Genomic DNA, 23887 nt, shown 5'->3' on the forward strand with positions numbered 1-23887 from the left:
GCCCTGTGATAGATCCTTGTAAGCTGGTGTCAAATGCTCTGACACCAAATGTCTGTCCTGACTGGCTCTGGTCTTTACTCCACTGTGGAGGCAGCTACAGTTGCCCTGGGAGAGATTTCCCTGGTGTCAGCCAAAGAGGCTATATTTGGCTTGTAGGGGGCCCCTCTCCTGTTGTTCAAAAGGAAGATGGATAGAGAGGAAAGATGGTCTCTGGTTAAGGCACTGGATTGGGAGTTGAGATCTAAGTTAAATTCCCAGCTTTGCAAGTGACCTGCTCTGTGACCTTGGGCAAATCACTTCCCAGCTCTGTGCCACAGAGTTGTTTGTAAAATGGAGATATTTGCTTCCCCTCCCCCGTCTTGTCTGTTTAGATTGTAACAGTGGTAGGGGCTCTCTCCCACTGTGTCTGTACAGCACGTAGCACAATGGGGCTCTGAGCTCAGTTGGGGCCTCCAGGTGCTACTATAATACAAATAATAAGACGAGCCTGACAAAGGATTCTGGTTTTTCCACTTCAGGAAACAAATACGCCTGGCCTGGAAAGGACCCCTAGGTAGAGGAAGGCTACACTCCCTATATCTACCACAGGTTGGCTACGTGCACCTGGAGGTTGTAAGAAGAGGAAGAGACCACCATGAAAAGACAGGAGACCCAAATCAGGAGCTCAGGGTGGCAGTAGTTTTTGCTTTCACTTTCCATTTATATGAAAGAGCACTCCAGGAAGAGGAAATATTTTGCAGCGTATACATTTTGCAACATGCTGCTGTCTCATCCCCCACACGCAGCCTTACTTATTCACCCCACCCATTCTGCTGGGCCCTTTTTCAGAAGGTGAGAGTCGAAGCCAAAAGAGGAGTGGATCATTTGCAAGTGCTTTGAGTTCCGCAGTGGCTCAGGTAAAGGGTTAGAGGGAGGTTTATAACAACATCACCGTGAAGGGATGGACGGGGAGGGCAGGGGAGAGGTAAGGTCCTTTCTAGGGACTGATGTGTGGGGATGTGACATGATACAGTCGGGGTATGAGGCCATGATTGGTGAAGGCTCTTTTATGGCATGGGGCCTGTGTGCCCAAGATTGATTTGGGGGGGGGGGGGGATTTTCAGTGAGGGCATAGATCTCTCTCTCTTACAGCTACTGTAAGTGGGAAAGCCAAATATCTTGGGTTTTCTAACCACTTTCCAGACAAAACGATTTCTCCAAACACCCTTAACTTACTAGGGGGGTAACCATAGCAAGCACGAAAGGGGAACTGTGTGTTAATGGAAAGCTGTCTCTGTGACTTCTATCACACACACAATTTGTTTTGTTAACAGTTCTTGCAATGAATGTTGTGTGTGGTTGATGGGTTAAGTAAGTGCATCTCTAGGTCCCATGTACAGGAGAGGGCAGGCTTATTCCTTAAAGGGTGCTGCTTCACAGGCCCAAGTGAGACACCTTTCAAGGTAGGAGACCTCAAAGGGCTCCCTATCAGCATCACAGCAGGGGACTTCACACCTGCCACAAGAGCAGGAAAACTCCACTCTCCTTAACCCCCCTTTCCAGTGAGGAACGCCTCAAAATTGGGGGAGGGGGAGTGTTCCCTACACTCTCAACTTTATGGAAAAATCCTATGGAATGTAACAGGAATGAAACTAATACAGCTTTAGAGCAGGGATTCTCAACCTGCAGTTGCAGCCAACTTTGTCCTTCCAGAGGGCTAGATGGGAGGGGGAGGTCCCCAGTATGGAAAAGTTTGAAAACCACTTTTCTGTAGAACTTAGTCTAAAACCCTATAGAATTTAATGAAGAATGATCTCCTTGCTATAGGTTTTTTTGAATCATCCTATAGATTTCTATAAGGTTGTCCCAAAAAAACAAACTCCATGGATAAAATGTACTACTGTCTCTTACATTCTCCATAAGGGTGAAGGATCATTTGGACATGGGGAGATGGACATAAAGAGAGGAAAATGGCCATGGACTGTGAAGGTTGCCAACTCTGGAAATGGTGTATTTCTTAAAGCCCCAGTAGCTGGAGTCATATGATTGGGGCAGGGCTTGAGTCCTTTTGTTGACACCTGTTTGGATCTACTTGCTTAGGAGCAGCAAAGGGGAAGCGGGATGTCACTATACTCCAGCTGGGACCTTTCGGCCTGTGGAGCAGTAAAAGGCTCCTTTCCTGCCTCCTGCACCCCTCCCTCCCCCGCAGTGTCTTGTGGGAACGAAGGCAGAGTCAGTAGCATTGATTATAGAGGAAGGAGGGAGAAGGCTCAACAGAGGGGGGCTAAGGTCCCGCCCCAGCTGGGTCTGAGCAGAGATCCAGCAGCTGCTGCCTCCCTGGCCATGTCCAAGACAGAAGTGCAGAGAGCCTTGCAGCCAAGGACCCATCCCCCCCACAGGAAGTAAGAGACAAGGGTGCCCATGTCCCTCTCCAATAAGGAAGCGCCTGCTAGAGTCCATGTGCTGCGGGCTGGGATGGGAGGCCCTAGCACTTCCCTGAATCCTTGTCCCAGGCAGGGTAGCCACTGGGGCTTTCTACAGGGGTGCTGGGGGCTCCATAGTAATTCCCCCTCTGCTGAGATGTGCCAAGCCTGGGCCCCTGGAACCAGGGCAGGCCACAGCCCAGAAAGCACAGGGGGAGGTATCTGCGGATCCCGAGCACGCTGTTCTCTGTGCAAAGCCCTGGTGCTGCATGGTCCCTCCTCCTGCAGGGGGTTTGGGGAAGTGCCAAGGCCTGCCCTCCCATTCCACAGCACTGACACTCTGGGACAGACTCCCCAGCCCAGGGCCTTCTATGTGGGCCCTGGGGCCCAAGGCCACTCACGGTGTCTTGGGCGTGGCTTGGGCTGTAGGTGGCAGCTGCTGGGCCTGGGGCCTAGCCCCCCTCCTTTGCCAGAAGTACTGGGGGAGCTCGAATGCCCTTCTAGCCTGGTCCAGCGCTAATCAGCTGAGAATGTTAGTTTTCACTTCCTTTTTCTTTGAGGTGTCTAGTCGGTATGGTGGTAAAGAAAAGCTAGAAGCATGCAGTAAGTGCAGCCTAAAGGCTCAGAAACCAGCAAAGAAAAAAAAGCACCCCCCTTATTATTCAAAACACTGGTGATTGGTTTAAAAAATCTCTTTATTTACAAGGCGAGGGGACCTTATTACTATTGAATGAATAGGGTTGATAATACTTAATTTTCAAGCCAAAATGTAATCTTGGTCACCAAAAAACTCCCCAGCTAGGATCAGAGTGGGGACCCCTCTGTCGAGCAGCACGGAGCCTGGAACTGTGTCTGATTTCACCTCTCTCCCCGCCTTGCCCCTGCACGAAACGCTGCGGGGTTAGACAGAACCGAGGCAGCCCTGGCCTGCTGAAATATTTGCTGAGCGGTTCCTCTTTTGCTTAACTGCGGGGACCTGAGCCTAGGGGGCCGAGCCTCCTGTTCGAGCCGCATGAGACAGCAGCCAGTTGCGTCAAGTGTTGGTGATTTCCCCCGGAGATAGCAGCAGGGGCCCCCCTGCAAGCGGGAGGTGGCGTCCTCTTTGCTCACCTGTGCACGGGGGAAATTCCTGGGCACGGTTGAGTCGCGTCTTGCTGGCACAGTGCAGCCACCCACCAGCCTGCAGCGTTTTGGGACTGGCCGCCCTAGGAACGGCTCCCTTCCCCCCCTGCACAGCCATGAACCTGGCTCCACTTCTCCACTCCCTCCGCGCGGGGCAGCTCCGCTTGCTCTTGGCCCTTCGGCAGGGATCCCTTCCCCCTCCCAGCAGCATGTTAGTGGGCCTAGGCCTTTACCCAAGGGCTGTGCCTGCCTGATGGCTCGATGCCACAGCGATGGGCTCCCTGGCAATCCCTGCTAGCAGCTCTGCGCTGTCTCCCCCACGGGCACGCGATGCAATTGTCCCTGGGTGGTAAATAAATAAATTCACCCCCCCTCCCCGCCCCCCCCCAGCACACACACCGGCTTGGGACTCTCCCACCCTCCCCCATATTGCTCTGGGGCTTGGCCCTAATTTCCTCCCCCGGTGTCCCCTTTGGGAGCAGTTGCCAGGTCCCTTCCCCCAGCATCTCCCCGCAGGGGCCCCCCCCCCGCGCTGCGATCCAGCCCTGGGCTCGGTCCCGCCCCCCTCCCCCAGCGCCCGGGGGCCCGCGCGGCGCCGGAGCACAAAGCGGCCGCTGTCTCTTTAAGCGGTTTGGAGGGAGAGCGGAGGAAGCTCCCCCCACCCGGCGGCTGCCGAGCTCCGCAGGCCGGGGCTGCGCGTTTGCCCGGGCCCCGCAGGCAGCGGCGCGCGGTGAGTATCCCCCGGGCGCCCCCGCTCCGCAGCCGGCCCCGGAGCTCCGCCTGCATCCCACCCCCGCCGCGGGAGCCGGGCCGGAGCCGCCGCCGGGGCTCCCTCTGCGCGAGGGGCGGGGAAGCCCGCGGGGAATCCGGCTGGCGAGCGGCCGGCAGCGCCCCGGAGGCTGCAGGGGCCCGGGAGCCGGGGTGGCGCCTGCCCGTGGCCGGGCTTCGCTCCTGAACCCCCGCCGGCCACGGGGCAGGGCGGCCTGTGCGCTCGGCGGGGCGGGCTGGTGGGTCTCAGGCTGCGGAGCGAGATGCCCAGAGGCTGTACCGGAAGGTGGGTTTCAACCCGACCTTCGCCCCCCCAATTCCCCTCTCTCGCCCCGGTGCCACCTGCCTCCAAACCAGGGCGGGGGCGCTAGTGACGACCGACGTGTCTTTATCCCTCTCCCGGTGTGCGGCCCCCCCCAGCACAGAGAGCGCGGCAGCGAGCGCTTGTAACTCTGCGGGAGCTAGAGCGTGGGGCTGAGCCGTGGGTTACCGCCCGTCGGCTGTTTTTCCGAGAGGTGTTGGCGCTCCGCCTCAGGTCACTGGCTCGATGCCGCAGTGGCGGGGCGAGGTTCTGCGGAGGGCCCGTGTTAGGCCGGAGCTCAGACTGGGCGGTCAGCATAATAGTTCCTCTGGCCTTAAAATGGACAAGCACCAGTGCCCCCAGCCTGTGAGAATCCTGCACTAGTAACAGTGCTGTGCTCCGCTTGTTGTAATGGCTAAGGCAGTGCCAGCCCCCACTCATACCCATGATGTGCCTGTGTCCCGAGTAGCTGGCACAAGGTATTTTTCAGGGGCTGCATCCTGATGGCAGGGCACCTTGCTTTCAGGCTGGCGCAGTGGCCTGTTTCACAAACAGCAATGTTAATGCGAGTTAGTCCATTTTAAAAAAAAGAGTGGGCTCATGGCCAGGGCCGGATTAATGCAAGGGCTTTAGGGGCTGCAGCCCAGGGCCTCGGGCTAAGCCCCCCCCCCCCCTCCCGGCAAAAATAAATCCATAATTCTATACAATTCAGTGTCAAATTCATAATTCTATACAGTCGCAATCAACTGGTCGATCCTGGAGCCTCTGCCACTCGATCGTAATCTCTGGGCCGCTAAAAGTCCAGTGGCATAGCAGGGCTCAGGCAGGCTGCCTGCATGCTGTGGCCCCACGCCGCTCTTGGAAACAGCTGGCTGATGGCACATCTCTGGCCAGATTGCCCCTCTCCTGTTCAGCCTTGCCGGGAGTGTCTCTGCAAGGCCCTTTCTGCTGCCCTGGTGAGTGTTATACAGTGCTTCCCATAGTCTGCCTTCTGGTGTCCTCTGGGTAGGATGACCAGATGTCCCAATTTTATAGGAACAGTCCCGATTTTTGGGTCTTTTTCTTATATAGGCTCCTATTACCCCTCACCCCCTGTCCCGATTTTTCACACTTGCTGTCTGGTCACCCTATCTCTGGGTAGGATCCTTGTGGAGAGAAGAGGAAGAGATTAACCCTGTAGCAAAACTAGGAAGCTCCTGCCTGGTTGTTGCTTGACTGCTTCCGCCAAAGCTCCCGTTTCTGGATTTCCATGGCCATGGTTGCATTCAAGTTCACATCAGAGGAATCCAGGAATGTCACCTCCAATAACAGAGTGAAAATCAGACAGTCTGCAGGCTTGGAGCTTATGCTGGCTCTTACTGGGTTTCCCTATACCAGGAGTTAAATGATTGCATAGTGCCATCCCCATCACCATATTCAATCAGCTCACTCCTCTTTCCCCTCAGGGCCTGGGTTGCCCTGGTCGATTGTTGTAAATTCAGCTGTTCCTTTACTCACCAGGAGCAGCACGCAGACCCGTATGCTGCAATGATAATGTTAAATAATACATTTTGGTGTGTCTGGATGGGGTTTGGAGAGGAGAGATGCTTGGTGTGGTGGAGGGTGACAGCAGGGCAGTGGGAGCAAGAGGGAGTTGAGTGAGCAAGCACTCTTCCAGAGAAGGGCTTTTTAGAGTGTGCAAGGAGTATATGTAACTGTTCTTACATGAGGTAACAGTGGGTTTTGAACCTGGGATGGTCAAAGTACAAGAACCTACAGCCTGATCTTTAGGATGAGGTGCTCTACATAGTGGTTGTAGCAGACTCTTCTGTAACCTCTGTAGAGCCGATCAAAATGGTTTTTAACAGAAAATGACTACTTTTGACAAGTTTTTGCAAATGTTTTGATTTCCTGCAGTCAATATTTCAAAAATTTCATCTGCCAGTTTTTCATCCAAAATTAAAGGGGGGGCTGGGGGGGACTTTCAATGGAAATGACAAAAAGTGTTTTTGTTTTTTGTTGAGTTATTTTTTATGGGAAAAGAAATAATATACTGTCCAGCTCTCTACTGCTTAGGTGAAGGAGCTGCTGGTGCGGCGGGGAGCACAAAGATCTACACCGGGCCAGCCTGGGTTACACAAATAGAGGGGGAATGGATTTTATAAAAAGATGCATCCATAATAACCAAGTACCTACGTGACCTTTTCTAACCCATTGTCTGCACAGCCTCCTATTTCCCCCACCTGTTGCCTGTAACTGTCGCTTGCTCCATCGTGTCTACTGTTATTATTAATCATATTTATTACGCCTAGGGATCAACCCAGAATGGGGCTCCGTTGTGCTAGGTGCTGTGCAGACACAGTTTGCATCATCAGATTGCAAACTCTTTAGGGCAGGTTTTATGTTGTCATGTGGCATGCACGGTTTCCCACACACTGGGCTCTACTCTGAGATTAAAAGCACACACATATTTACTACTTAGGTGTGGCTTGTACTGAAAAGTGACTATATAAAAATGGCACCTTCTCACTCCACTGATCCTGTCTGTGGATATAAATCTGTTGTAATTAGAAATCAAAAATGATTTTTTTTCCCCTGCTTTTTACTTGAGTTAGCCCAGCTGGAGCCAGCACCACTGAGAGGGTGAATTTGTTTCTATTCCTCCTTGTGCATCATCAGGACAATTGTTCCAAACAGTTTGGCAAGCCCACTGAAGGCAACTGGGGCTGCACAGGTGTCATCAAGCCTTCAGAAACGCTGTTACTGGCAATGAGGCCTATCGTGCATAGGAATAGGGTTGCATCCATTTAAACAGTGTGTGAGCTCACTAGTGTTTCTCACCATGTTCTGTGTTAGTAGCCTTCAGAAATAGTCATGCAGCAGCATGTATGTAGCTAGGCCTGGCATGTGTGTGTCTTTTTAATAAGCATGGTTATTTGAGACCCAACTGTGCCCATGTTGTTTCCTCATATTGTTTACTTTTATGTAAACAGATGATAGTGCATAAGAAAATGAACCCAGCTTGATTCTTGCATCTCGGCATGAGTTTGAAGGGCTGGTAGTTCAAATAAGTTTTGTTTTTTAAGAGAGTGAGCACTTTTGATCTGGAATCAGCAAGAGACAGAGCCAGGGACCACACAGTACCATTTTTAGAGTCCTTTCATGTACAGAATGGCACTTTAAACCCACAGAATTGTGTGTGACACTGTGAGTGCGTGGTGCTATCCTGTAGTGCAGTGGTGGGCAACCCGTGGGCCACATGCGGCCCATCAGGATAATCCGTTGGCGGGCCACAAGACAGTTTGTTTACATTGACCATCCTTAGGCACGGCCACCTGCAGCTCCCAGTGGCCGCAGTTCGCCGTTTCCGGCCAATGGGAGCCGCGGCCAGCACGTCCCTGAAGCCCGCGCCACTTCCCGCAGCTCCCATTGGCCGGGAACGGTGAACTGCGGCCACTGGGAGCTGCGGACATGCCTGCGGACAGTCAATGTAAACAAACTGTCTCGCAGCCTGCCAGCAGATTACCCTGATGGGCCGCAGGTTGCCCACCACTGCTGTAGTGCGTGCCTGTGAGGAACAGGAACAGCGTAACCATTAGCACTTTGTATATGCAGTCAACCCAAGCATTGCTCTAGTCTATGCATAATAGCAGGTCACAGGTGTGAGATCATGAAACAACATGGAAACATCAGGAATCAACATCAGGAAACAACATGGGCTCTGTAGGAATGTTCTGAGAGATTCCTACTCTCCCCACTTTGCTGTCAGAGTGAGCTAACCCACAGCGGGGAGTCAGCTTGATGGGTAACTTCCTTTTCTCAAGTGAATTATGAACTGACTGCAAATGAGCTGTTTTTTCATTTCCATTTAATAGGTGTTTCCTCAGACAATTTTGCTTCAGTCTTCACTAAAAAGGTAAATTGTGACCAGATACTTAAGACATTTAACAGCAAGGGGAAAGGAATGCAAGTCAGAATAGGGAAAGAGCAAGTAAAAGAATATTTAGATAAGTTACATGTATTCAAGTCATCAGGGTCTGATGAAATGCATTCTAGGGCACTTAAGGAATAAGCTGAAGCAGTCTTGGAATTGTTAGCAATTATTTTTTGAGGACTCATGGAGGACATGTGAGGTCCCAGAGGACTAGAGAAGGGCAAATACAGTACCTGTCTTTAAAAATTCTGGGTGTTACACTTTACGAAAGATGTGGACAAATTGGAGAGAGTCCAGAGGAGAGCAACAACAATGATAAAAAGTTTAGTAAACCTGACCTATGAGGAAAAGGTTTAAAAAATGGGCATGTTTAGTCTTGACTGAGGAGGGGCCTGATGTGTCTTCAACTGCGTTAAGAGCTGTTATAAAGAGGATGGTGATCCGTTCTCTGTGTCCACTGGAGGTAGGACAAGAAGTAATGGGCTTAATCTGCAGCAAGTGAGATTTAGGTTAGATATTAGGACAAAATTTCTAACTATGAGGGTAGTGAAGTACTGGAATAGACTTGCAAGGGTGGTTGTGGAATCCCCATCATTGGAGGTTTCTAAGAACAGGTTAGACAAACACCTGTCAGGGATGGTCTAGGTTTACTTGGTCCTGCTGCAGCACAGGGGGCTGAACCAGATGACCTCTCAAGGTCCATTGCAGCCCTGCAATTCTATGATTCTATGTATTTGCTTCAGAGTGCAGAGAGACCGTCACTGCCCCAAACGTTTTTCAGTTGCGGTTTGGACAAAGAACATGACGTGAGAGAGAGGTTACCGGAGGGAGGGGTTTAAAGATAAATCCTCTCTTGAAAGTCGTACAATAAATGTATAGTAGGATTTTTTTGTCTGAAAATGATGTTTCTTCGGGCTGGAGTTGGAGAAGTGCTGCTGCTTGCGACAAATTGTGATATGGGATGCTGCTGTTCTCACTGGTGCCTTTCCTACTCCAAGGGCAGTGTGTAAACATGGTTTAGCATTGTACCCTTCTCCAGGCCTTGCTGAGCTTGCCTAAGTTGTTTCCTCCACCCTTCCTGGGGCGCTTGCTGAACAGCACAGCAAAATTTTTACAATGCTGTGTGTGAACTCCCCTCTTTGCCCCACTTTCTGGGGCTCCTCCGAGTGTCTCCCTCTCTCTTCTTGGATTAGTCTGTGGCACCTTGAACTAATAAGAGCGTAGGCCTTTGGCACCTGTGTGAAGCTGTTCCTGAGCCCAGTGGTAAGAGCTGCCTTGGACAATGAGTCCTGTTCTAGACTCAGCTAGAGTCCTGTTCTAGACGCAGCTACCTGGTCTCTCCAATTCCTCTCCCTAGGCCTGATCCAACTCAAACTGAAGTAAATGGAGAGGCCCTTTGAGTACAATGGGCCCTGTATCCAGCCCTGTGTGAACAGGAGGAAGAGGCTACAGGTATCAGTAACACACCAAAATGTTTCCACTCTCACTAAAATCAGGCCACTCTCATGGTTTTAAGTCATTTTTTCCTGTAGGACTCCCTGCTTCCCTTCACCCCAGAATCTACAATCAAAGCCTTTACCCAGCATCAGGTGAGATGCTAATGGGTGTCTGATTCTGTGGATGCATAAGTGGCTGCAAGCGTCACCTTGTGCCGTATTTCCGACCCCTGGAACAAGCAGAACTATAGACGGTTTCTGACACTGCCCATGCTACAGTTCTTCGAGTGCTTGCTCATGTGTATTCCACAGTAGGTGTTCATGCTCGCCATGTGCACCGGTGCCGGAAGTTTTTCCCTTAGCAGTACCCGTAGGGGGAGCGCTGCTGCGACCCCTGGAGTGGTGCCTTTATAGCGTGCTATAAGGGGAACCGTGCACTCCCCTCACCCTCAGTTCCTTCTTGCCGCCAGTGAGGGTACATCGGAACTACTTGCTCCAGCTTCACTTCGCTGCAGCTCATCCCAGAACTCGTCATTCGTTGTTAGTGGTACCTGTGTGTGTTAGTTCAACAAGTTTCAGTTCAGTTAGTTAGTGTTCGGGCCAGGGCATGCCCCGTGCCCCAGGGTTTAAATCGTGTGACTCTTGCAGGCGTTGGATGCCCAGAAGTGACCTGCCCACCGACTGTCTCCGCTGCTTGGGTCAATCCCACATTAGCGACTGCTGTAAGATCTGCAGGTCCTTCAAACCTAGAACCAACAAGGAAAGAGTCATTAGACTTCGGGCCCTTCTCATGGAGTCGGCACTGGCCCCAACCCCGGTGCGCCGAGCGGATTCGGCACTGGGCACCTCGTCTTCGGTACGCAGTGATCCCCTGGCACCTTCCGGTGGCCGGCACTGCTCACCATCTCAGAAACAGAGAAAGCCCCTGTCTTCTCAGCGGTGTCAAGAGAAAGCAAGGGGAGAGGCTAGACCCAAATTGGGCAGCCCCAGTTCCCCCCTGGGCTCCAGAGCTCCGACTCATATTGAGCGGAGCAGCCCGGTTGCGTCGACTCAGGTCTCTCTGGATGGCCGGAGGCCCTGCAGGCGGTCTGAGACATTATGACTCTGCAGGTACCCGGGGCACCACCGGCGCCCAGGCCCCACTCTAGAGGCAAGCCGCCACTGGGCTCTAGGCAGTTGACCCCGACCCTGACCCGATGCAGATCCCGGTTAGGGGACTGCTCTCGGTCCCGCTCAGCGTCCTGTCAGGGCACAGTCTCCAGCCTCCGCTTTCATCACCCACTAGGTAGTCTGGTTGGGTACCGTTGGATCGGAGTTCCAGGCACTGCTCCACACTGAGCAGAGAGTATCAACAGGACAGGGACAGGCACAGGCGCCGTACGCGCTCCTCGTCTCGTCGGAGCTACTGTAGCTGCTCCCGACGCGGGCTCCGTCGCCGTTCGCACTCCAGCGCTCTCTCCTCGAGGCACCGTGCCCACGACTCCCGGTGGGGATCACCAGCTCCGCGTCGTCACGGATCTAGGCGTCGCAGTGGCTCGAAGTAGTGGCTCGAGGCAGCACCGTTCCTCGATGTTGGAGTCCCGATCCCGTGGCAGACGTCGTTCTCTGCACCATCAATCGTACCGCTCCCATGGTACTGATAGGTCGTTGGTAACCTTGACCCACCCGCGGCCCCCTATGTCCCAGCCCAGCCAACCCGACCAGCTGGTGCTGCTGGTTCCGCAGTACGGTCAGTGGCAAGGGCCCCCATGGCAGGGACAGTGGTGCCAGCAGACCCCCTGACCCCCCCCATGCATGCCCACCCAGGGGCTCGTTCGGTAGCAGGGATGTCGGAGGCTCCCTCCACCTCACTATCCAGGCCTCCAAGGGATAAGGACTCTAGAAGGCTGGACTCGTTTGGTAGGAAGCTTTATTAGTCATCCAGTTTCCAGCTCCAGGTGGCCAACCACCAACCCCTCCTCAGCTGTTATGAGTTTAACTTGTGGGGGTCACTGCCCAAATTCAGACCCTCCCTTCCGGGGCGTGAAAGGAAGGAATTTAAGGCACTCGTGGAGGAGGGTGCTGCTGCCGTAAAGGCTGCTCTGCAGGCAGCATCGGATGCAGGTGACACGGCTGCTCGGTCCATGGCCTCGGCGGTGTCCATGCGCAGAGCGTCGTGGCTACTGCTGTCCGGGCTCTCCATGGAGGTGCAGTCTGTGATGCAGGATCTTCCCTTCAATGGCAGGGACCTGTTCGCGGAACAAACAGACGTGAAACTTCATGGCATGAAGGACTCGTGTACTACCCTGCAAACCCTCAGGCTTTATGTCCTGCCTGCCAAGGACAAGCCTAAGCTGCAGGCTCCCGCCCCGGCTCCCCAGCCAAGATATGAGCCCGCCTATAAGAGATCCAAAAGAGGCAACCTCAGAGGCAGTCTCGCTCTGCCCCGCAGCCTGGGCCCTCGAGGGGCAAGCAGCAGGGCAAGAGGCGTTTTTGACTGGTTGCAGGAGGGTACCTCCTGAGAGGACACTACTACCAATAAAGTTTGCCTTCAGCAACCGCTTGTGTGCCTTCCTTGTGGAATGGTCCCGAATAACATCGGACCGTTGGGTTCTCAACACCATTTTCCAGGGCTACATGCTACAGTTTGTCTCATCCCTGCCCTCTCACTCCTCTCCCTGGGACGGCGGGGGGGACCCATCACATGTATCCCTGCTAGAGCAGGAAGTGGGTCGGCTCCTCAGCTTGGGAGCAGTGGAGAAAGTTCCAAGGGAGTTCTGGGGGAAAGGGTTTTACTCCCATTACTTCCTTATCCCGAAGGCGAAAAGGGGGCTCAGGCCTATCCTGGATTTGCGACACCTCAATTGGTTCATGGCCAAATGCCGGTTCCGCATGGTCTCTCTGGCATGTATCATACCCTCTCTGGACCCTGGTGACTGGTATGCAGCCCTGGACCTTCAGGATGCATACTTCCATATCCATATATTCGAGGGGCACAGACATTTCCTTCGTTTCTTGGTGGGACAGGACCACTACCAGTTTACGGTCCTCCCATTTGGTCTGTCCACCGCGCCAAGGGTATTCACAAAGTGTATGGCAGTCGTGGCGGCCTACCTCAGATGCTGAGGGGTCCAGATATTTCCCTACCTCAACGACTGGCTGCTGAAGGGCAGCTCACGGTCTTCGGTACGGGACCATGCGGAGCTGCTTTTGGCTACGTGTGCCGACCTAGGCCTCCTAGTAAACGAGGCCAAGTCGACATTGGTTCCAATGCAGCGCATAGAATTCATAGGTGCTCTCCTGGATGCCGCCAAGGCCACAGCCTCGCTTCCCCTGGGCAGGTTCCAGACCCTGAAGGGGCTCATAGCCTCAGTCGTGGAGTTCCCCATGATCACGGCCAGAGCATGCCTGCAGCTCCTGGGCCACATGGTGGCATGCACGTACGTGGTCCACCATGCCAGACTTTGGATGAGGCCCCTCCAACTCTGGCTGGCCTCAGAGTTCTCCCAGGCCTGGGACAGGCTGGACAAAGTCCTCACAGTACCGGTGCCGGTGATCACTTCACTAAAATGGTGGTCCTGCCCCGTCAGTATGCTCCAGGGGATTCCCTTCTGGGACCTGAACCCCTCGCTAGACCTAGGGAACTCACAGACCCAAGGGATGTGGTCGGCCTCGGAGTTGTCCCTTCACATAAATGTCAGGGAACTCAGGGCAATAGGCTTAGCCTGTGTGGCATTCAGCTCACAATTGCGCGGCAAGGTGGTCAGAGTACTCACGGACAAAACCGCTGCGATGTTTTATATCAACAGGCGGGGCGAGGTCCTCGGCCCTCTACAGGAAGCCCTCAGGCTCTGGGAGTTTTGTATAGCCCACGACATCTCCCTGAAGGCTTTCCACCTGCCAGGCGTCAACAACACACAGGCCAATTGCTTGAGCAGGGTTTTCTCCTCCCAACACGAGTGGTCGCTCCACTCTGAGGTCGCTTACCAGCTCTTCCAAGCATGGGGTACTCCCCAAGTAGACCTGTTTGTGACCTGACACAACCAGCATTGCCACCAGTTCTGTTCCATAGGGGGGTGGGGAGGAACACAATCTCAGATGCCTTCCTCCTGCCGTGGTCGGGTCAATTCCTCTATGCCTCTCCCCTTTTCCCCCTTATCGGCAAGGTCTTGGAGAAAGTGAAAATGGACAAGGCATGCGTCGTCCTGATCGCACCAGCTTGGTCCCGGCAGCGTTGGTACGGGACCCTCCTGAGCTTGCTGGTGGCTCCTCCGTGGCTGTTGCCACTCCGCCCGGACCTACTCTCTCAGGACCAGGGCTGCCTCCTCCACCCCAATCTGGACACCCTCCATTTGACACTGTGGCTGCTCAGTGGCTAGATGCAGAGAAGAGAAGGTGTTCGGAAGGGGTCAGGAGTGTTCTCCTAGAAAGTAGGAAGCCATCCACGAGCCTACCCGGCAAAGTGGTCCAGGTTCTCCAGGTGGGCGGGCAGGCGGGGTACTTCCCCAGGGTCTGCCCCGCTCCAACTTATCCTTGAGTACCTCCTTCACCTTAGAACTCAGGGTCTGGCACCTTCCTCCGTCAGGCTGCACCTGGCAGCTATATCAGCGTTCTATCCGCCGGTCCAGGGCTGCTCGGTTTTCTCCCATGCCATGAACAGGCTAGACCGGTCCTTTCTGTTTGCTAGAACCCCGTTCCTCAGTAGGATCTAAACTTGGTGGTGTTCTGCCTCACGGTGCCCCCGTTTGAGCCCCTGACCACATGCTCCTGCTCTCACCTTTCATGGAAGGTAGCCTTCCTCATGGCTATCACATCAGTCCAGTGGGTTTCAGAGTTCAGGGCCCTGACCTGCGACCCCTCCCCCCCCCCCCACATGGTCTTTCACAAGGACAAGGTTCAGCTCCGCCCACACCCTGCATTCCTCCCTAAGGTGGTCTCCGCCTTCCACGTGAGCCAGGACATCTTCCTGCCTGTCCTCTGCACCAAACCTCATGCCTCTAACGAGGAATGCTGCCTCCATATGCTTGATGTGCACAGGGCACTGCCTTTTTATCTGGACCGGACTAAGCCGTTCCGCAGGTCTTCGCAACTATTTGTTGCTTCAGCTGAGCGCATGAAGGGTCAACAGATCTCCACCCAGAGGCTTTTCTGGTGGATTATATCGTGCATCCACTAACGCTACGACCTAGCAGGGGTTCCCTCACCACCTATCGTGAAGGTGCACTCGACAAGGGCTCAGGCCTTGTCTGCTGCCTTTGTGGCCCATGTCTCTATCCAGGACATCTGTCGAGCCGCTACCTGGTCCTCAGTTCACACGTTCACCTCGCACTATGCGATTGTCTCCCACGCCAGGGAAGACGCTGGTTTCGGTGGAGCTGTGCTTCAGCCAGGGAATCTGTGAACTCCTACCCACTTCCATCGGACATAGCTTGCAATCACCTACTGTGGAATACACGAGCAAGCACTCGAAGAGAAAGGACAGTTTCCTGTTCCGTAAATGGCGTTCTTCAAGACATGTTGCTCATGTCTTATCCACATCCCGCCCTCCTTCCCCTCTGTCGGAGTTGGTCCGGCAAGAAGGAACCGAGGGTGGGGGGAGCGCAGGGCTCCCCTTATAGCGTGCTATAGAGGTACTACTCCAGGGGTCACAGCAGCGCTCCCCCTCCAGGTACTGCTAAGGGAAAAACTTCTGGCACCGGTGAACATGGCGAGCACGCGCAGCTACTATGGAATAGACATGAGCAACGTATCTCAAAGAACGCCAGTTAAGGAACAAGTAACTGTCCTTTACCTAGGGCACTCACCCTCACTGTACCTGGACTGCCCGTGTAGCACAACCCAATGGGTTGCCCAGTCTAGTGTCACATCTGCTTGATCTCTAATTTTTAAGGGGGGAAATCTTCCCCTGAGATCTTGGAGTGAAGGTTTTGGGGAGATGCATTGTACTACTCTGACAACAAATTCCTTTGGGCTCTGTAGTCGCTAATCTAGTGCTTCCCAGTTGAGCTGAAGCAAGTCCACGTAGGACAGCTGATCACAGAGCTTTGGGGTTTCACATCCATTTTCTGGGCCCTACAGTGCTCAGAAGCTGTTTGCATTTCCTGACACTGACAAGTTGAATCTGAAAGTGAAATGCCATCTGGGTCTTTTGTGTACAGTCATGTTTCCTCCCTAGTGAACCTGGACTTTGGATTACCATGTCATTCTCTATCTCTTAGTTGGAGGAGTGGGGGAGCTGCTTCCCCTGAGTCTGTAGCAATGTCAGCTGGAATATAGGCAGGGGGAGCTAGTGTGTGTTATGTTACGGAACTGTATGAAGATCTGCCTGTTGCCACAGCCATAATAGATGCAGATTCTAGGAAGCTGCTCCTCAAAAACCCAACCAAGTAATCCCCTGCATCAGACAGCAAACCTCCTGGATCAGGTTCTTTGGAAACCAGAGATTCCCCCTGTTTGTAAATTCTTGACTAAAGGAGTTTGAAAGTGATATCTTTCTCCCCCGTACTCCCCGAGAAGGCATAAGTCAAGAGAGACAGCTAAATAGTCAAGACTGTCAAAAGTCACTAGTGATTTTGGATGGCTCAATTTTTGGGTGCCCAACTTGAAGCACTTTAAAGAGGCCTGATTTCCAGGAAGTGCTGAGCACCCACCCTCTGAAAATCAGGGCCCTTTATGGAGTGTCAAGTCATGCTCTCAAAATTATTAATCACTCTTGATAATTTTGGCCTTTGAATTTATTGGTATCCATTTGTTAAACTTTTTTTGGGGGGGGGGGGGGGATTGTTGCAAAACAGGACTGGAGACAGGACAGCAAGGCACTGGATTATTCTACCGCACAGTACATTCAGGTTAAACATAGGGCCACTCTTTCTTTTTCCATGTATGGAACATTTTGTTGACTTGTCCATACTAATACATTATTTCCTACCTGAGGGAAGTGGGTGTGTTAGCTCTTAGGAGGTTTATAATTATACTGCGTTTGTATTTGGGAAAAGTCCAATGGAAACATTTAAAATGAAAGCTCATATTTCAGAAAAGCTGCCAAATGTGGCAATGACCGGTCTGGAAACATGAACACAGCGTCCGGTGTGACTTCTGTGAAGTCTAGTCTCTGTGTTCATGCCTCAAACCCCTCTGCTTGTTCAGTCTGTGGTGAATGATTCTGACTCTAGAAAGGCGGACAGGTCCAGCTTGAATAATTCTGCTGACCAACTGGCTGGAGTTTGGTTCTCTTGATAGGGAATTACTACATTACTCTGAACTGTAGAGAAGCTGACCAGGCCTCTGTGAGCTTAATTGCAGTAGGCTGCTCTGCTCAGATCCCCCTAAAAACATTCTCTCTCCTAACATAGGAGCTTTGGATTATCCAGATTGTTTCAGCATTCAGATGTTCACATTATGAGCGAAGCATACCAGGTTTTTCCTGTAGCTGTTCCTTTAGAAAGCATTCCAGATATCTCTAGTATTTCTGTATGGATCTGGGCCAGATATTCTTTCCCAGATATACTATGATCTGATGGTAACCTAAGCCGGAGGGCATGGCTGCTAGGAATGGTGGAATGTTGGCCTAGCTCTTCTGGCAAAATCTCCCTTCTGGTTCTCATAAGTGTCCTGGGGTAAGTCACCAGAGTTAGGCAAGGAGGACCTTAGCTTCACACTTTCTCCGGGTCTGGTGGTCTCCTGCTCAGTGACTGTGGACAAGTGATGATATGGAATAGAATCCCTCACACCTTTCCAGCCCAGAACTTCCAAGAGACCCTTGGTGACAACAGATAACTGTTCTGGGTAAATGTGCAAGAGAACCCATAGCTGTCAAGACTAAAATAGAGTGTGTGCCTGGAGTTAAAGCAGGCTTGAGAGAGAGAGGATTTGTCAAAACTTTTTTTTTTTTTCTTCAAATATGGGATGGTCTCCCAAATGGCCCAGTGACTAAAGCATATCACGGGGGTTTAGGAGACCTGGGTTCTGTTCCCAGCTAAGTCACCTGCTATGACCTCAAGTCACTTGCTGTACTTTTTGGTGCCTCAGTTTACCCATCTATAAAATGAGGATAATGATGCCTAGCCATCTTTTGAATCTCTGAGGTGTGTATATGAAAAATGTAGTATTTAGTGGCCTGAATTTCAAAGGTTGTGGGTAACTGTAGCTACCTTTTTGAAGTGAATGGGAGCTGGGGTGCTCAATATCACTATATTTCAAGCCAATAACTGTAATATTATCCAGACTGCAGTAGTCCATTGAAACAATGTGGAACTCCCTTGTCTAGGGATGTGAAGGCCAAAACTATAACAGGGTTCAAAAAAGAACGAGATAAGTTCATGGAGGATAGGTCCATCAATTGTTGTTAGCCAAGATGATCAGGGATGCAACCCCCTGCTCTGTGTCACTCTACCTTCCGGTTGCCAGAAGCGGTGAATGGGCGATGGGATGGATCACTCAGCGATTGTCTGTTCTGTTCATTTCTTCGGAAACCCCTGGCATTGGCCACTGTCAGAAGACAGGATACTGGGTAGATGGACCTTTGGTCTGACCCAGTATGGCTGCTTTTATGTTCTTAATGTTGCAAAGCAGCACAGGTGCAAATGCACAGAATAATTGCCTCTGCCCACACTCCACCTATCTTTTACGTCCTGGCTTCTAGGCTGCGGGTGGCCTGTCTCTGTTCCTTCCTCTTTCCCTCCCTTTCCTTAAGCTGGGATCAAATCCTTTTCTTTGGGATCATTAGCCCTAGACGGGTGCTTGACAAAGTGTGATGGCCTTGTAGGCACTATTATTAGTTTGCCTATGTGTTCTTTTATCAGTGGCAGGCTCAGAAAGGGGGGAACCACATAAACACTAATGTCACTCCATTTATTAAAATAACTGCCTCAATATTGTAGTGCTTCATTAAACCACCAGCTGCATCTGTGAGACTTAAATAAAAGATATATGCACCTCTACTGTGATCTAGGGCCGTGAATAGGACTATTCTTTAATTCCGCTCCCGCTATTATGGCTGCAGGTCGTATGGGACCTTTGGGATCCCAGACCCACTGCAGGTTCTACAGAGTCCCACTCAGGGCTCTACCTTGATCCTTTCTCCCTGAAAAGTCTGAGTTGCCCTGGCTGCAAAGGATGCTGCTCTTTCCACATTCAAAAGGAGCCCTGTGAAGTGAATGTAAGCAAAATGTCATACTTGAGCCAAGATTTGAAAAAAGGGTACCTAAAATTAGGCACATACATCCACACTTAGGCATCTAGAAGAGGAATTTTCAAAAATGCCAAAGTGACTTAGGAGCTTGTGGTCTTTACATAAATTTGAATTTTCTTGTGGGGGTGGGGAATAAGTCTGATATTTTGCTCCTGATTATTTTGTGCCATTGTAGCACCTCTTGAACATGGGACAGGGACTGCTTCTGACAGCCAAAGCAGCATGGCACTCCAGTGCCTTGGTGACGTGAGTCCTCTTGGGATGGATGGCATTGAGTTTGCTGATGTTGGCATGCATGTGTGTATATATCAGGAGTAGTCCCTGATGTTAGTTAGAAGTCCCTGGAATAAAGAACCTGTTAGCTCTACAGTGTTGTTGCTCACTCCAAATTCGGGCATATAACACTTTTGGCAATGAAGATGGCTATGCTCCCACTTACTTTTGTCCTCTCCTCCGCAATCTGTCTTGCCCTGATGGCTGAGCCTATGGTAGTGGTTATGTAAACCACTTTTCGTATGTTTGAAGATTGTTTCTGGGTCCAGTGAGTAGGGCTACAGAGAGATGGAGTCTGTTCTTGGCTTTGCCGCTGACCTTCTAGGTGACTTTGGGCAAGTCACTTCCCGTGTTTCCCCCATTTATTAAATGGGGGTGATACTTCCCTTTCTCCCTAAAGCACTTTGAGTGCTAGATAAGAGCTAAGTTTCATTCTTGTTAAAGATGGCGACATCCCTGTTGCCAGGCAGCGAGCTCAGCTGTGACCCTGACTGGCAATGGAAGACCAACGTACATTTCATGCACTTACCCTAAGTCATCAGGAAGGGGATGTCTACACTATGAAATTAGGTCGAATTTATAGAAGTCAGTTTTTTAGAAATCGTTTTTATATAGTTGATTGTGTGTGTCCCCACACAAAATGCTTTAAGTGCATTAACTCGGCAGAGTGCTTCCACAGTACCGAGGCTAGCGTCGACTTCGGGAGTGTTGCACTGTGGGTAGCTATCCTACAGTTCCCGCAGTCTCTGCCACCCATTGAAATTCTGAGTTGAGATCCCAATGCAAAAAACATTGTCGCGGGTGGTTCTGGGTACATGTTGTCAGGCCCTCCCTCCCTCCATGAAAGCAACGGCAGACAATCGTTTCGTGCCTTTTTTCCTGAGTTACATGTGCAGATGCCATACCATGGCAAGCATGGAGCCCGCTCAGATCACTTTGGCAATTAGGAGCACATTAAACACCATGCGCATTATCCAGCAGTATATGCAGCACCAGAACCTGGCAAAGTGAAACTGGGAGAATAGGCAACGTCACCGCGGTGACGAGAGTGATGAGGACATGGACACAGACTTCTCTCAAAGCACGGGCCCTGGCAATGTGGGCATCATGGTACTAATGGGACAGGTTCATGCAGTGGAACGCTGATTCTGGGCCCGGGAAACAAGCACAGACTGGAGAGACCACATAGTGTTGCAGGTCTGGGACGATTCCCAGTGGCTGCGAAACTTTTGCATGCGTAAGGCCACTTTCATGGAACTTTGTGACTTGCTTTCCCCTGCCCTGAAGCGCATGAATACCAAAATGAGAGCAGCCCTCACACTTGAGAAGCGAGTGGCAATAGCCCTGTGGAAGCTTGCAACGCAAGACCGCTACCGATCAGTCGGGAAACAATTTGGAGTGGGCAAATCTACTGTGGGGGCTGCTGTGATGCAAGTAGACAATGCAATCAAAGATCTGCTGATATCAAGGGTAGTGACCCTGGGAAATGCGCAGGTCATAGTGGATGGCTTTGCTGCAATGGGATTCCCTAACTGTGGTGGGGCCATAGACGGAACCCATATCCCTATCTTGGCACCGGAGCACCAAGCCGGCGAGTGCATAAACTGCAAGGGGTACTCTTCAATAGTGCTGCAAGCACTGGTGGATCACAAGGGATGTTTCACCAACATCAGCGTGGGATGGCAGGGAAAGGTAAATGACATTCGCATCTTTAGGAACTCTGGTCTGTTTCAAAAGCTGCAGAAAGGGACTTTATTCCCAGACCAGAAAATAACCGTTGGGGATGTTGAAATGCCTGTAGTTATCCTTGGGGACCCAGCCTACCCCTTAATGCCATGGCTCATGAAGCCATACACAGGCAGCCTGGACAGTAGTCAGGAGCTGTTCAATTACAGGCCGAGCAAGTGCAGAATGGTGGTAGAATGTGCATTTGGATGTTTAAAAGTGCACTGGCGCAGTTTACTGACTCGGTTAGACCTCAGCGAAACCAATATTCCCATTGTTACTACTGCTTGCTGTGTGCTTCACAATATCTGTGAGAGTAAGGGGGAGACGTTTATGGCGGGGTGGGAGGTTGAGGCAAATCGCCTGGCCACTGGTTACACGCCGCGAGACACCAGGGTGGTTAGAAGAGCACAGAAGGGTGCGGTGCGCATCAGAGAAGCTTTGAAAACCAGTTTCATGACTGGCCAGGCTACGGTGTGAAAGTTCTGTTTGTTTCTCCTTGATGAAACCCGCCACTCCTTGGTTCACTCTACTTCCCTGTAAGCTAACCACCCTCCTCCTCGCCCTTCAATCACCGCTTGCAGAGGCAATAAAGTTATTGTTGCTCCACATTCATGCATTCTTTATTAATTCATCACACAAATAGGGGGATAACTGCCAAGGTAGCCTGGGAGGGGTGGTGGAGGAGAGAAGGACAAGGCCACACAGCACTTTAAAAGTTTAAAACTTTATTGAATGCCAGCCTTCTGTTGCTTGTGCAATCCTCTGGGGTAGAGTGGCTGGGGGGCCAGAGGCCCCCCCACCGCGTTCTTGGGCGTCTGGGAGAGGAGGCTATGGACTTGGGGAGGAGGGCGGTTGGTTACACAGGGGCTGTAGCGGCAGTCTGTGCTCCAGCTGCCTTTCCTGTAGCATATTAGTTTGATCCTCCAGCAGCCTCAGCATTGAATCCTGCCTCCTCTCATCACGCTGCTGCCACCTTTCAGCTTCAGCCCTGTCTTCAGCCCACCACTTACTCTCTTCAGCCCGCCACCTCTCCTCCCAGTCATTTTGTGGTTTCCTGCACTCTGACATTGTCTGCCTCCATGCATTCGTCTGTGCTCTGTCAGTGTGGGAGGACAGCATGAGCTCAGAGAACATTTCATCGCGAGTGCATTTTTTTCGCCTTCTAATCTTCACTAGCCTTTGGGAAGGAGAAGATCCCGTGATGCTTGAAACACATGCAGCTGGTGGAGGAAAAGAAAGGGACAGTGGTATTTAAAAAGTCACATTTTATGGAACAATGGGTACACTCTTTCACGGTAAACCTTGCTGTTAACATTACATACATAGCACATGTGCTTTCGTTACAAGGTCGCATTTTGCTTCCCCACACCGTGTGGCTAGCCCCTCCCTGTGGCTAACAGTGGGGAACATTTCTGTTCAGCCACAGACAAACAGCCCAGCAGGAACAGGCACCTCTGAATGTCCCCTTAAGAAAAGCACCCTATTTCAACCAGGTGACCATGAATGATATCACTCTCCTGAGGATAACACAGAGAGATAAAGAACGAATGTTGTTTGAACGCCAGCAAACATACACTGAAATGCTTTGTTCTACAATAATTCCCGAGTATGTGCTACTGGCCTGGAGTGGTAAAGTGTCCTACCATGGTGGATGGAATAAGGCTGCCCTCCCCAGAAACCTTTTGCAAAGGCTTTGGGAGTACATCCAGGAGAACCGCAAATGCCAGGGCAAATTAATCATTAAACATGCTTGTTTTTAAACCATGTATACTATTTTAAAAGGTACACTCACCAGAGGTCCCTTCTCCGCCTGGCGGGTCTGGGAAGCAGCTTTGGGTGAGTTTGGGGGGTACTGGCTCCAGGTCCAGGGTGAGAAACAGTTCCTGGCTGTCGGGAAAACCGGTTTCTCCGCTTGCTTGCTGTGCGCTATCTACAACCTCATCATCATCTTCCTCGTCCCCAAAACCTGCTTCCCTGTTGCCTCCATCTCCACTGAAGGAGTCAAACAACACGGCTGTGGTAGTGGTGGCTGAACCCCCTAAAATAGCATGCAGCTCATCATAGAAGCGGCATGTTTGGGGCTCTGACCCGGAGCAGCCGTTTGCCTCTCTGGTTTTCTGGTAGGCTTGCCTCAGTTCTTTAAGTTTCACACGGCACTGCTTCGGGTCCCTGTTATGGCCTCTGTCCTGCATGCCCTGGGAGATTTTGACAAATGTTTTGGCATTTCGAAAACTGGAACGTAGTTCTCATAGCACAGATTCCTTTCCCCATACAGCGATCAGATCCTGTACCTCCCGTTCGGTCCATGCTGAAGCTCTTTTGCGTTTCTGGGACTCCATCATGGTCCCCTCTGCTGATGAGCTTTGCATGGTCACCTCTGCTGATGAGCTCTGCACTCACCTGCAGCTTGCCCTGCTGGCCAAACAGGAAATTGAAATTCAAAAGTTCGCGGGCCTTTTCCTGTCTACCTGGCCAGTGCATCTGAGTTGAGAGTGCTGTCCAGAGCGGTCACAATGGAGCACTCTGGGATAGCTCCCGGAGGCCAATACCATCTAATTACAACCACAGTACCCCAGATTCAACCCGGCAAGGCCAATTTCAGCGCTAATCCCCTTGTCAGGGGTGAAGTAAGGAAATCGATTTTTAAGAGCCCTTTAAGTTGAAAAAAGGGCTTCGTCTTGTGGATGGGTCCAGGGTTAAATTGATTTATCGCTGGTAAATTTGACCTCAACTCCTAGTGTAGACCAGGGCTTAGAGGCTATTAGAATTTCAGTT

The 23887-nt window shown here is 51.6% G+C and overlaps 1 protein-coding gene across 6 annotated transcripts in view; it reads left to right on the top strand.

The window, feature by feature from the left end:
- Nucleotides 1-763: 763 nt before the first annotated feature.
- The window catches only part of BID (BH3 interacting domain death agonist), a 42744-nt gene continuing 19620 nt past the window's right edge, over nucleotides 764-23887 (top strand). For 2 of the 6 annotated variants that reach the window (XM_073319890.1, XM_073319908.1), the window contains exons 1-2: nucleotides 4116-4254; nucleotides 5330-5549. The gene's annotated coding sequence lies outside the window, so the exon portion shown is untranslated. Of the gene's footprint in view, nucleotides 897-4115; nucleotides 4255-4460; nucleotides 4579-5329; nucleotides 5550-23887 lie in introns of those variants that run through there. The other 4 variants (XM_073319880.1, XM_073319898.1, XM_073319915.1 and 1 more) reach the window with 3 other exon arrangements.

This window comes from Lepidochelys kempii, chromosome 1 (genome assembly GCF_965140265.1).
Source record: "Lepidochelys kempii isolate rLepKem1 chromosome 1, rLepKem1.hap2, whole genome shotgun sequence".
NCBI classification, from domain to species: domain Eukaryota; kingdom Metazoa; phylum Chordata; order Testudines; family Cheloniidae; genus Lepidochelys; species Lepidochelys kempii.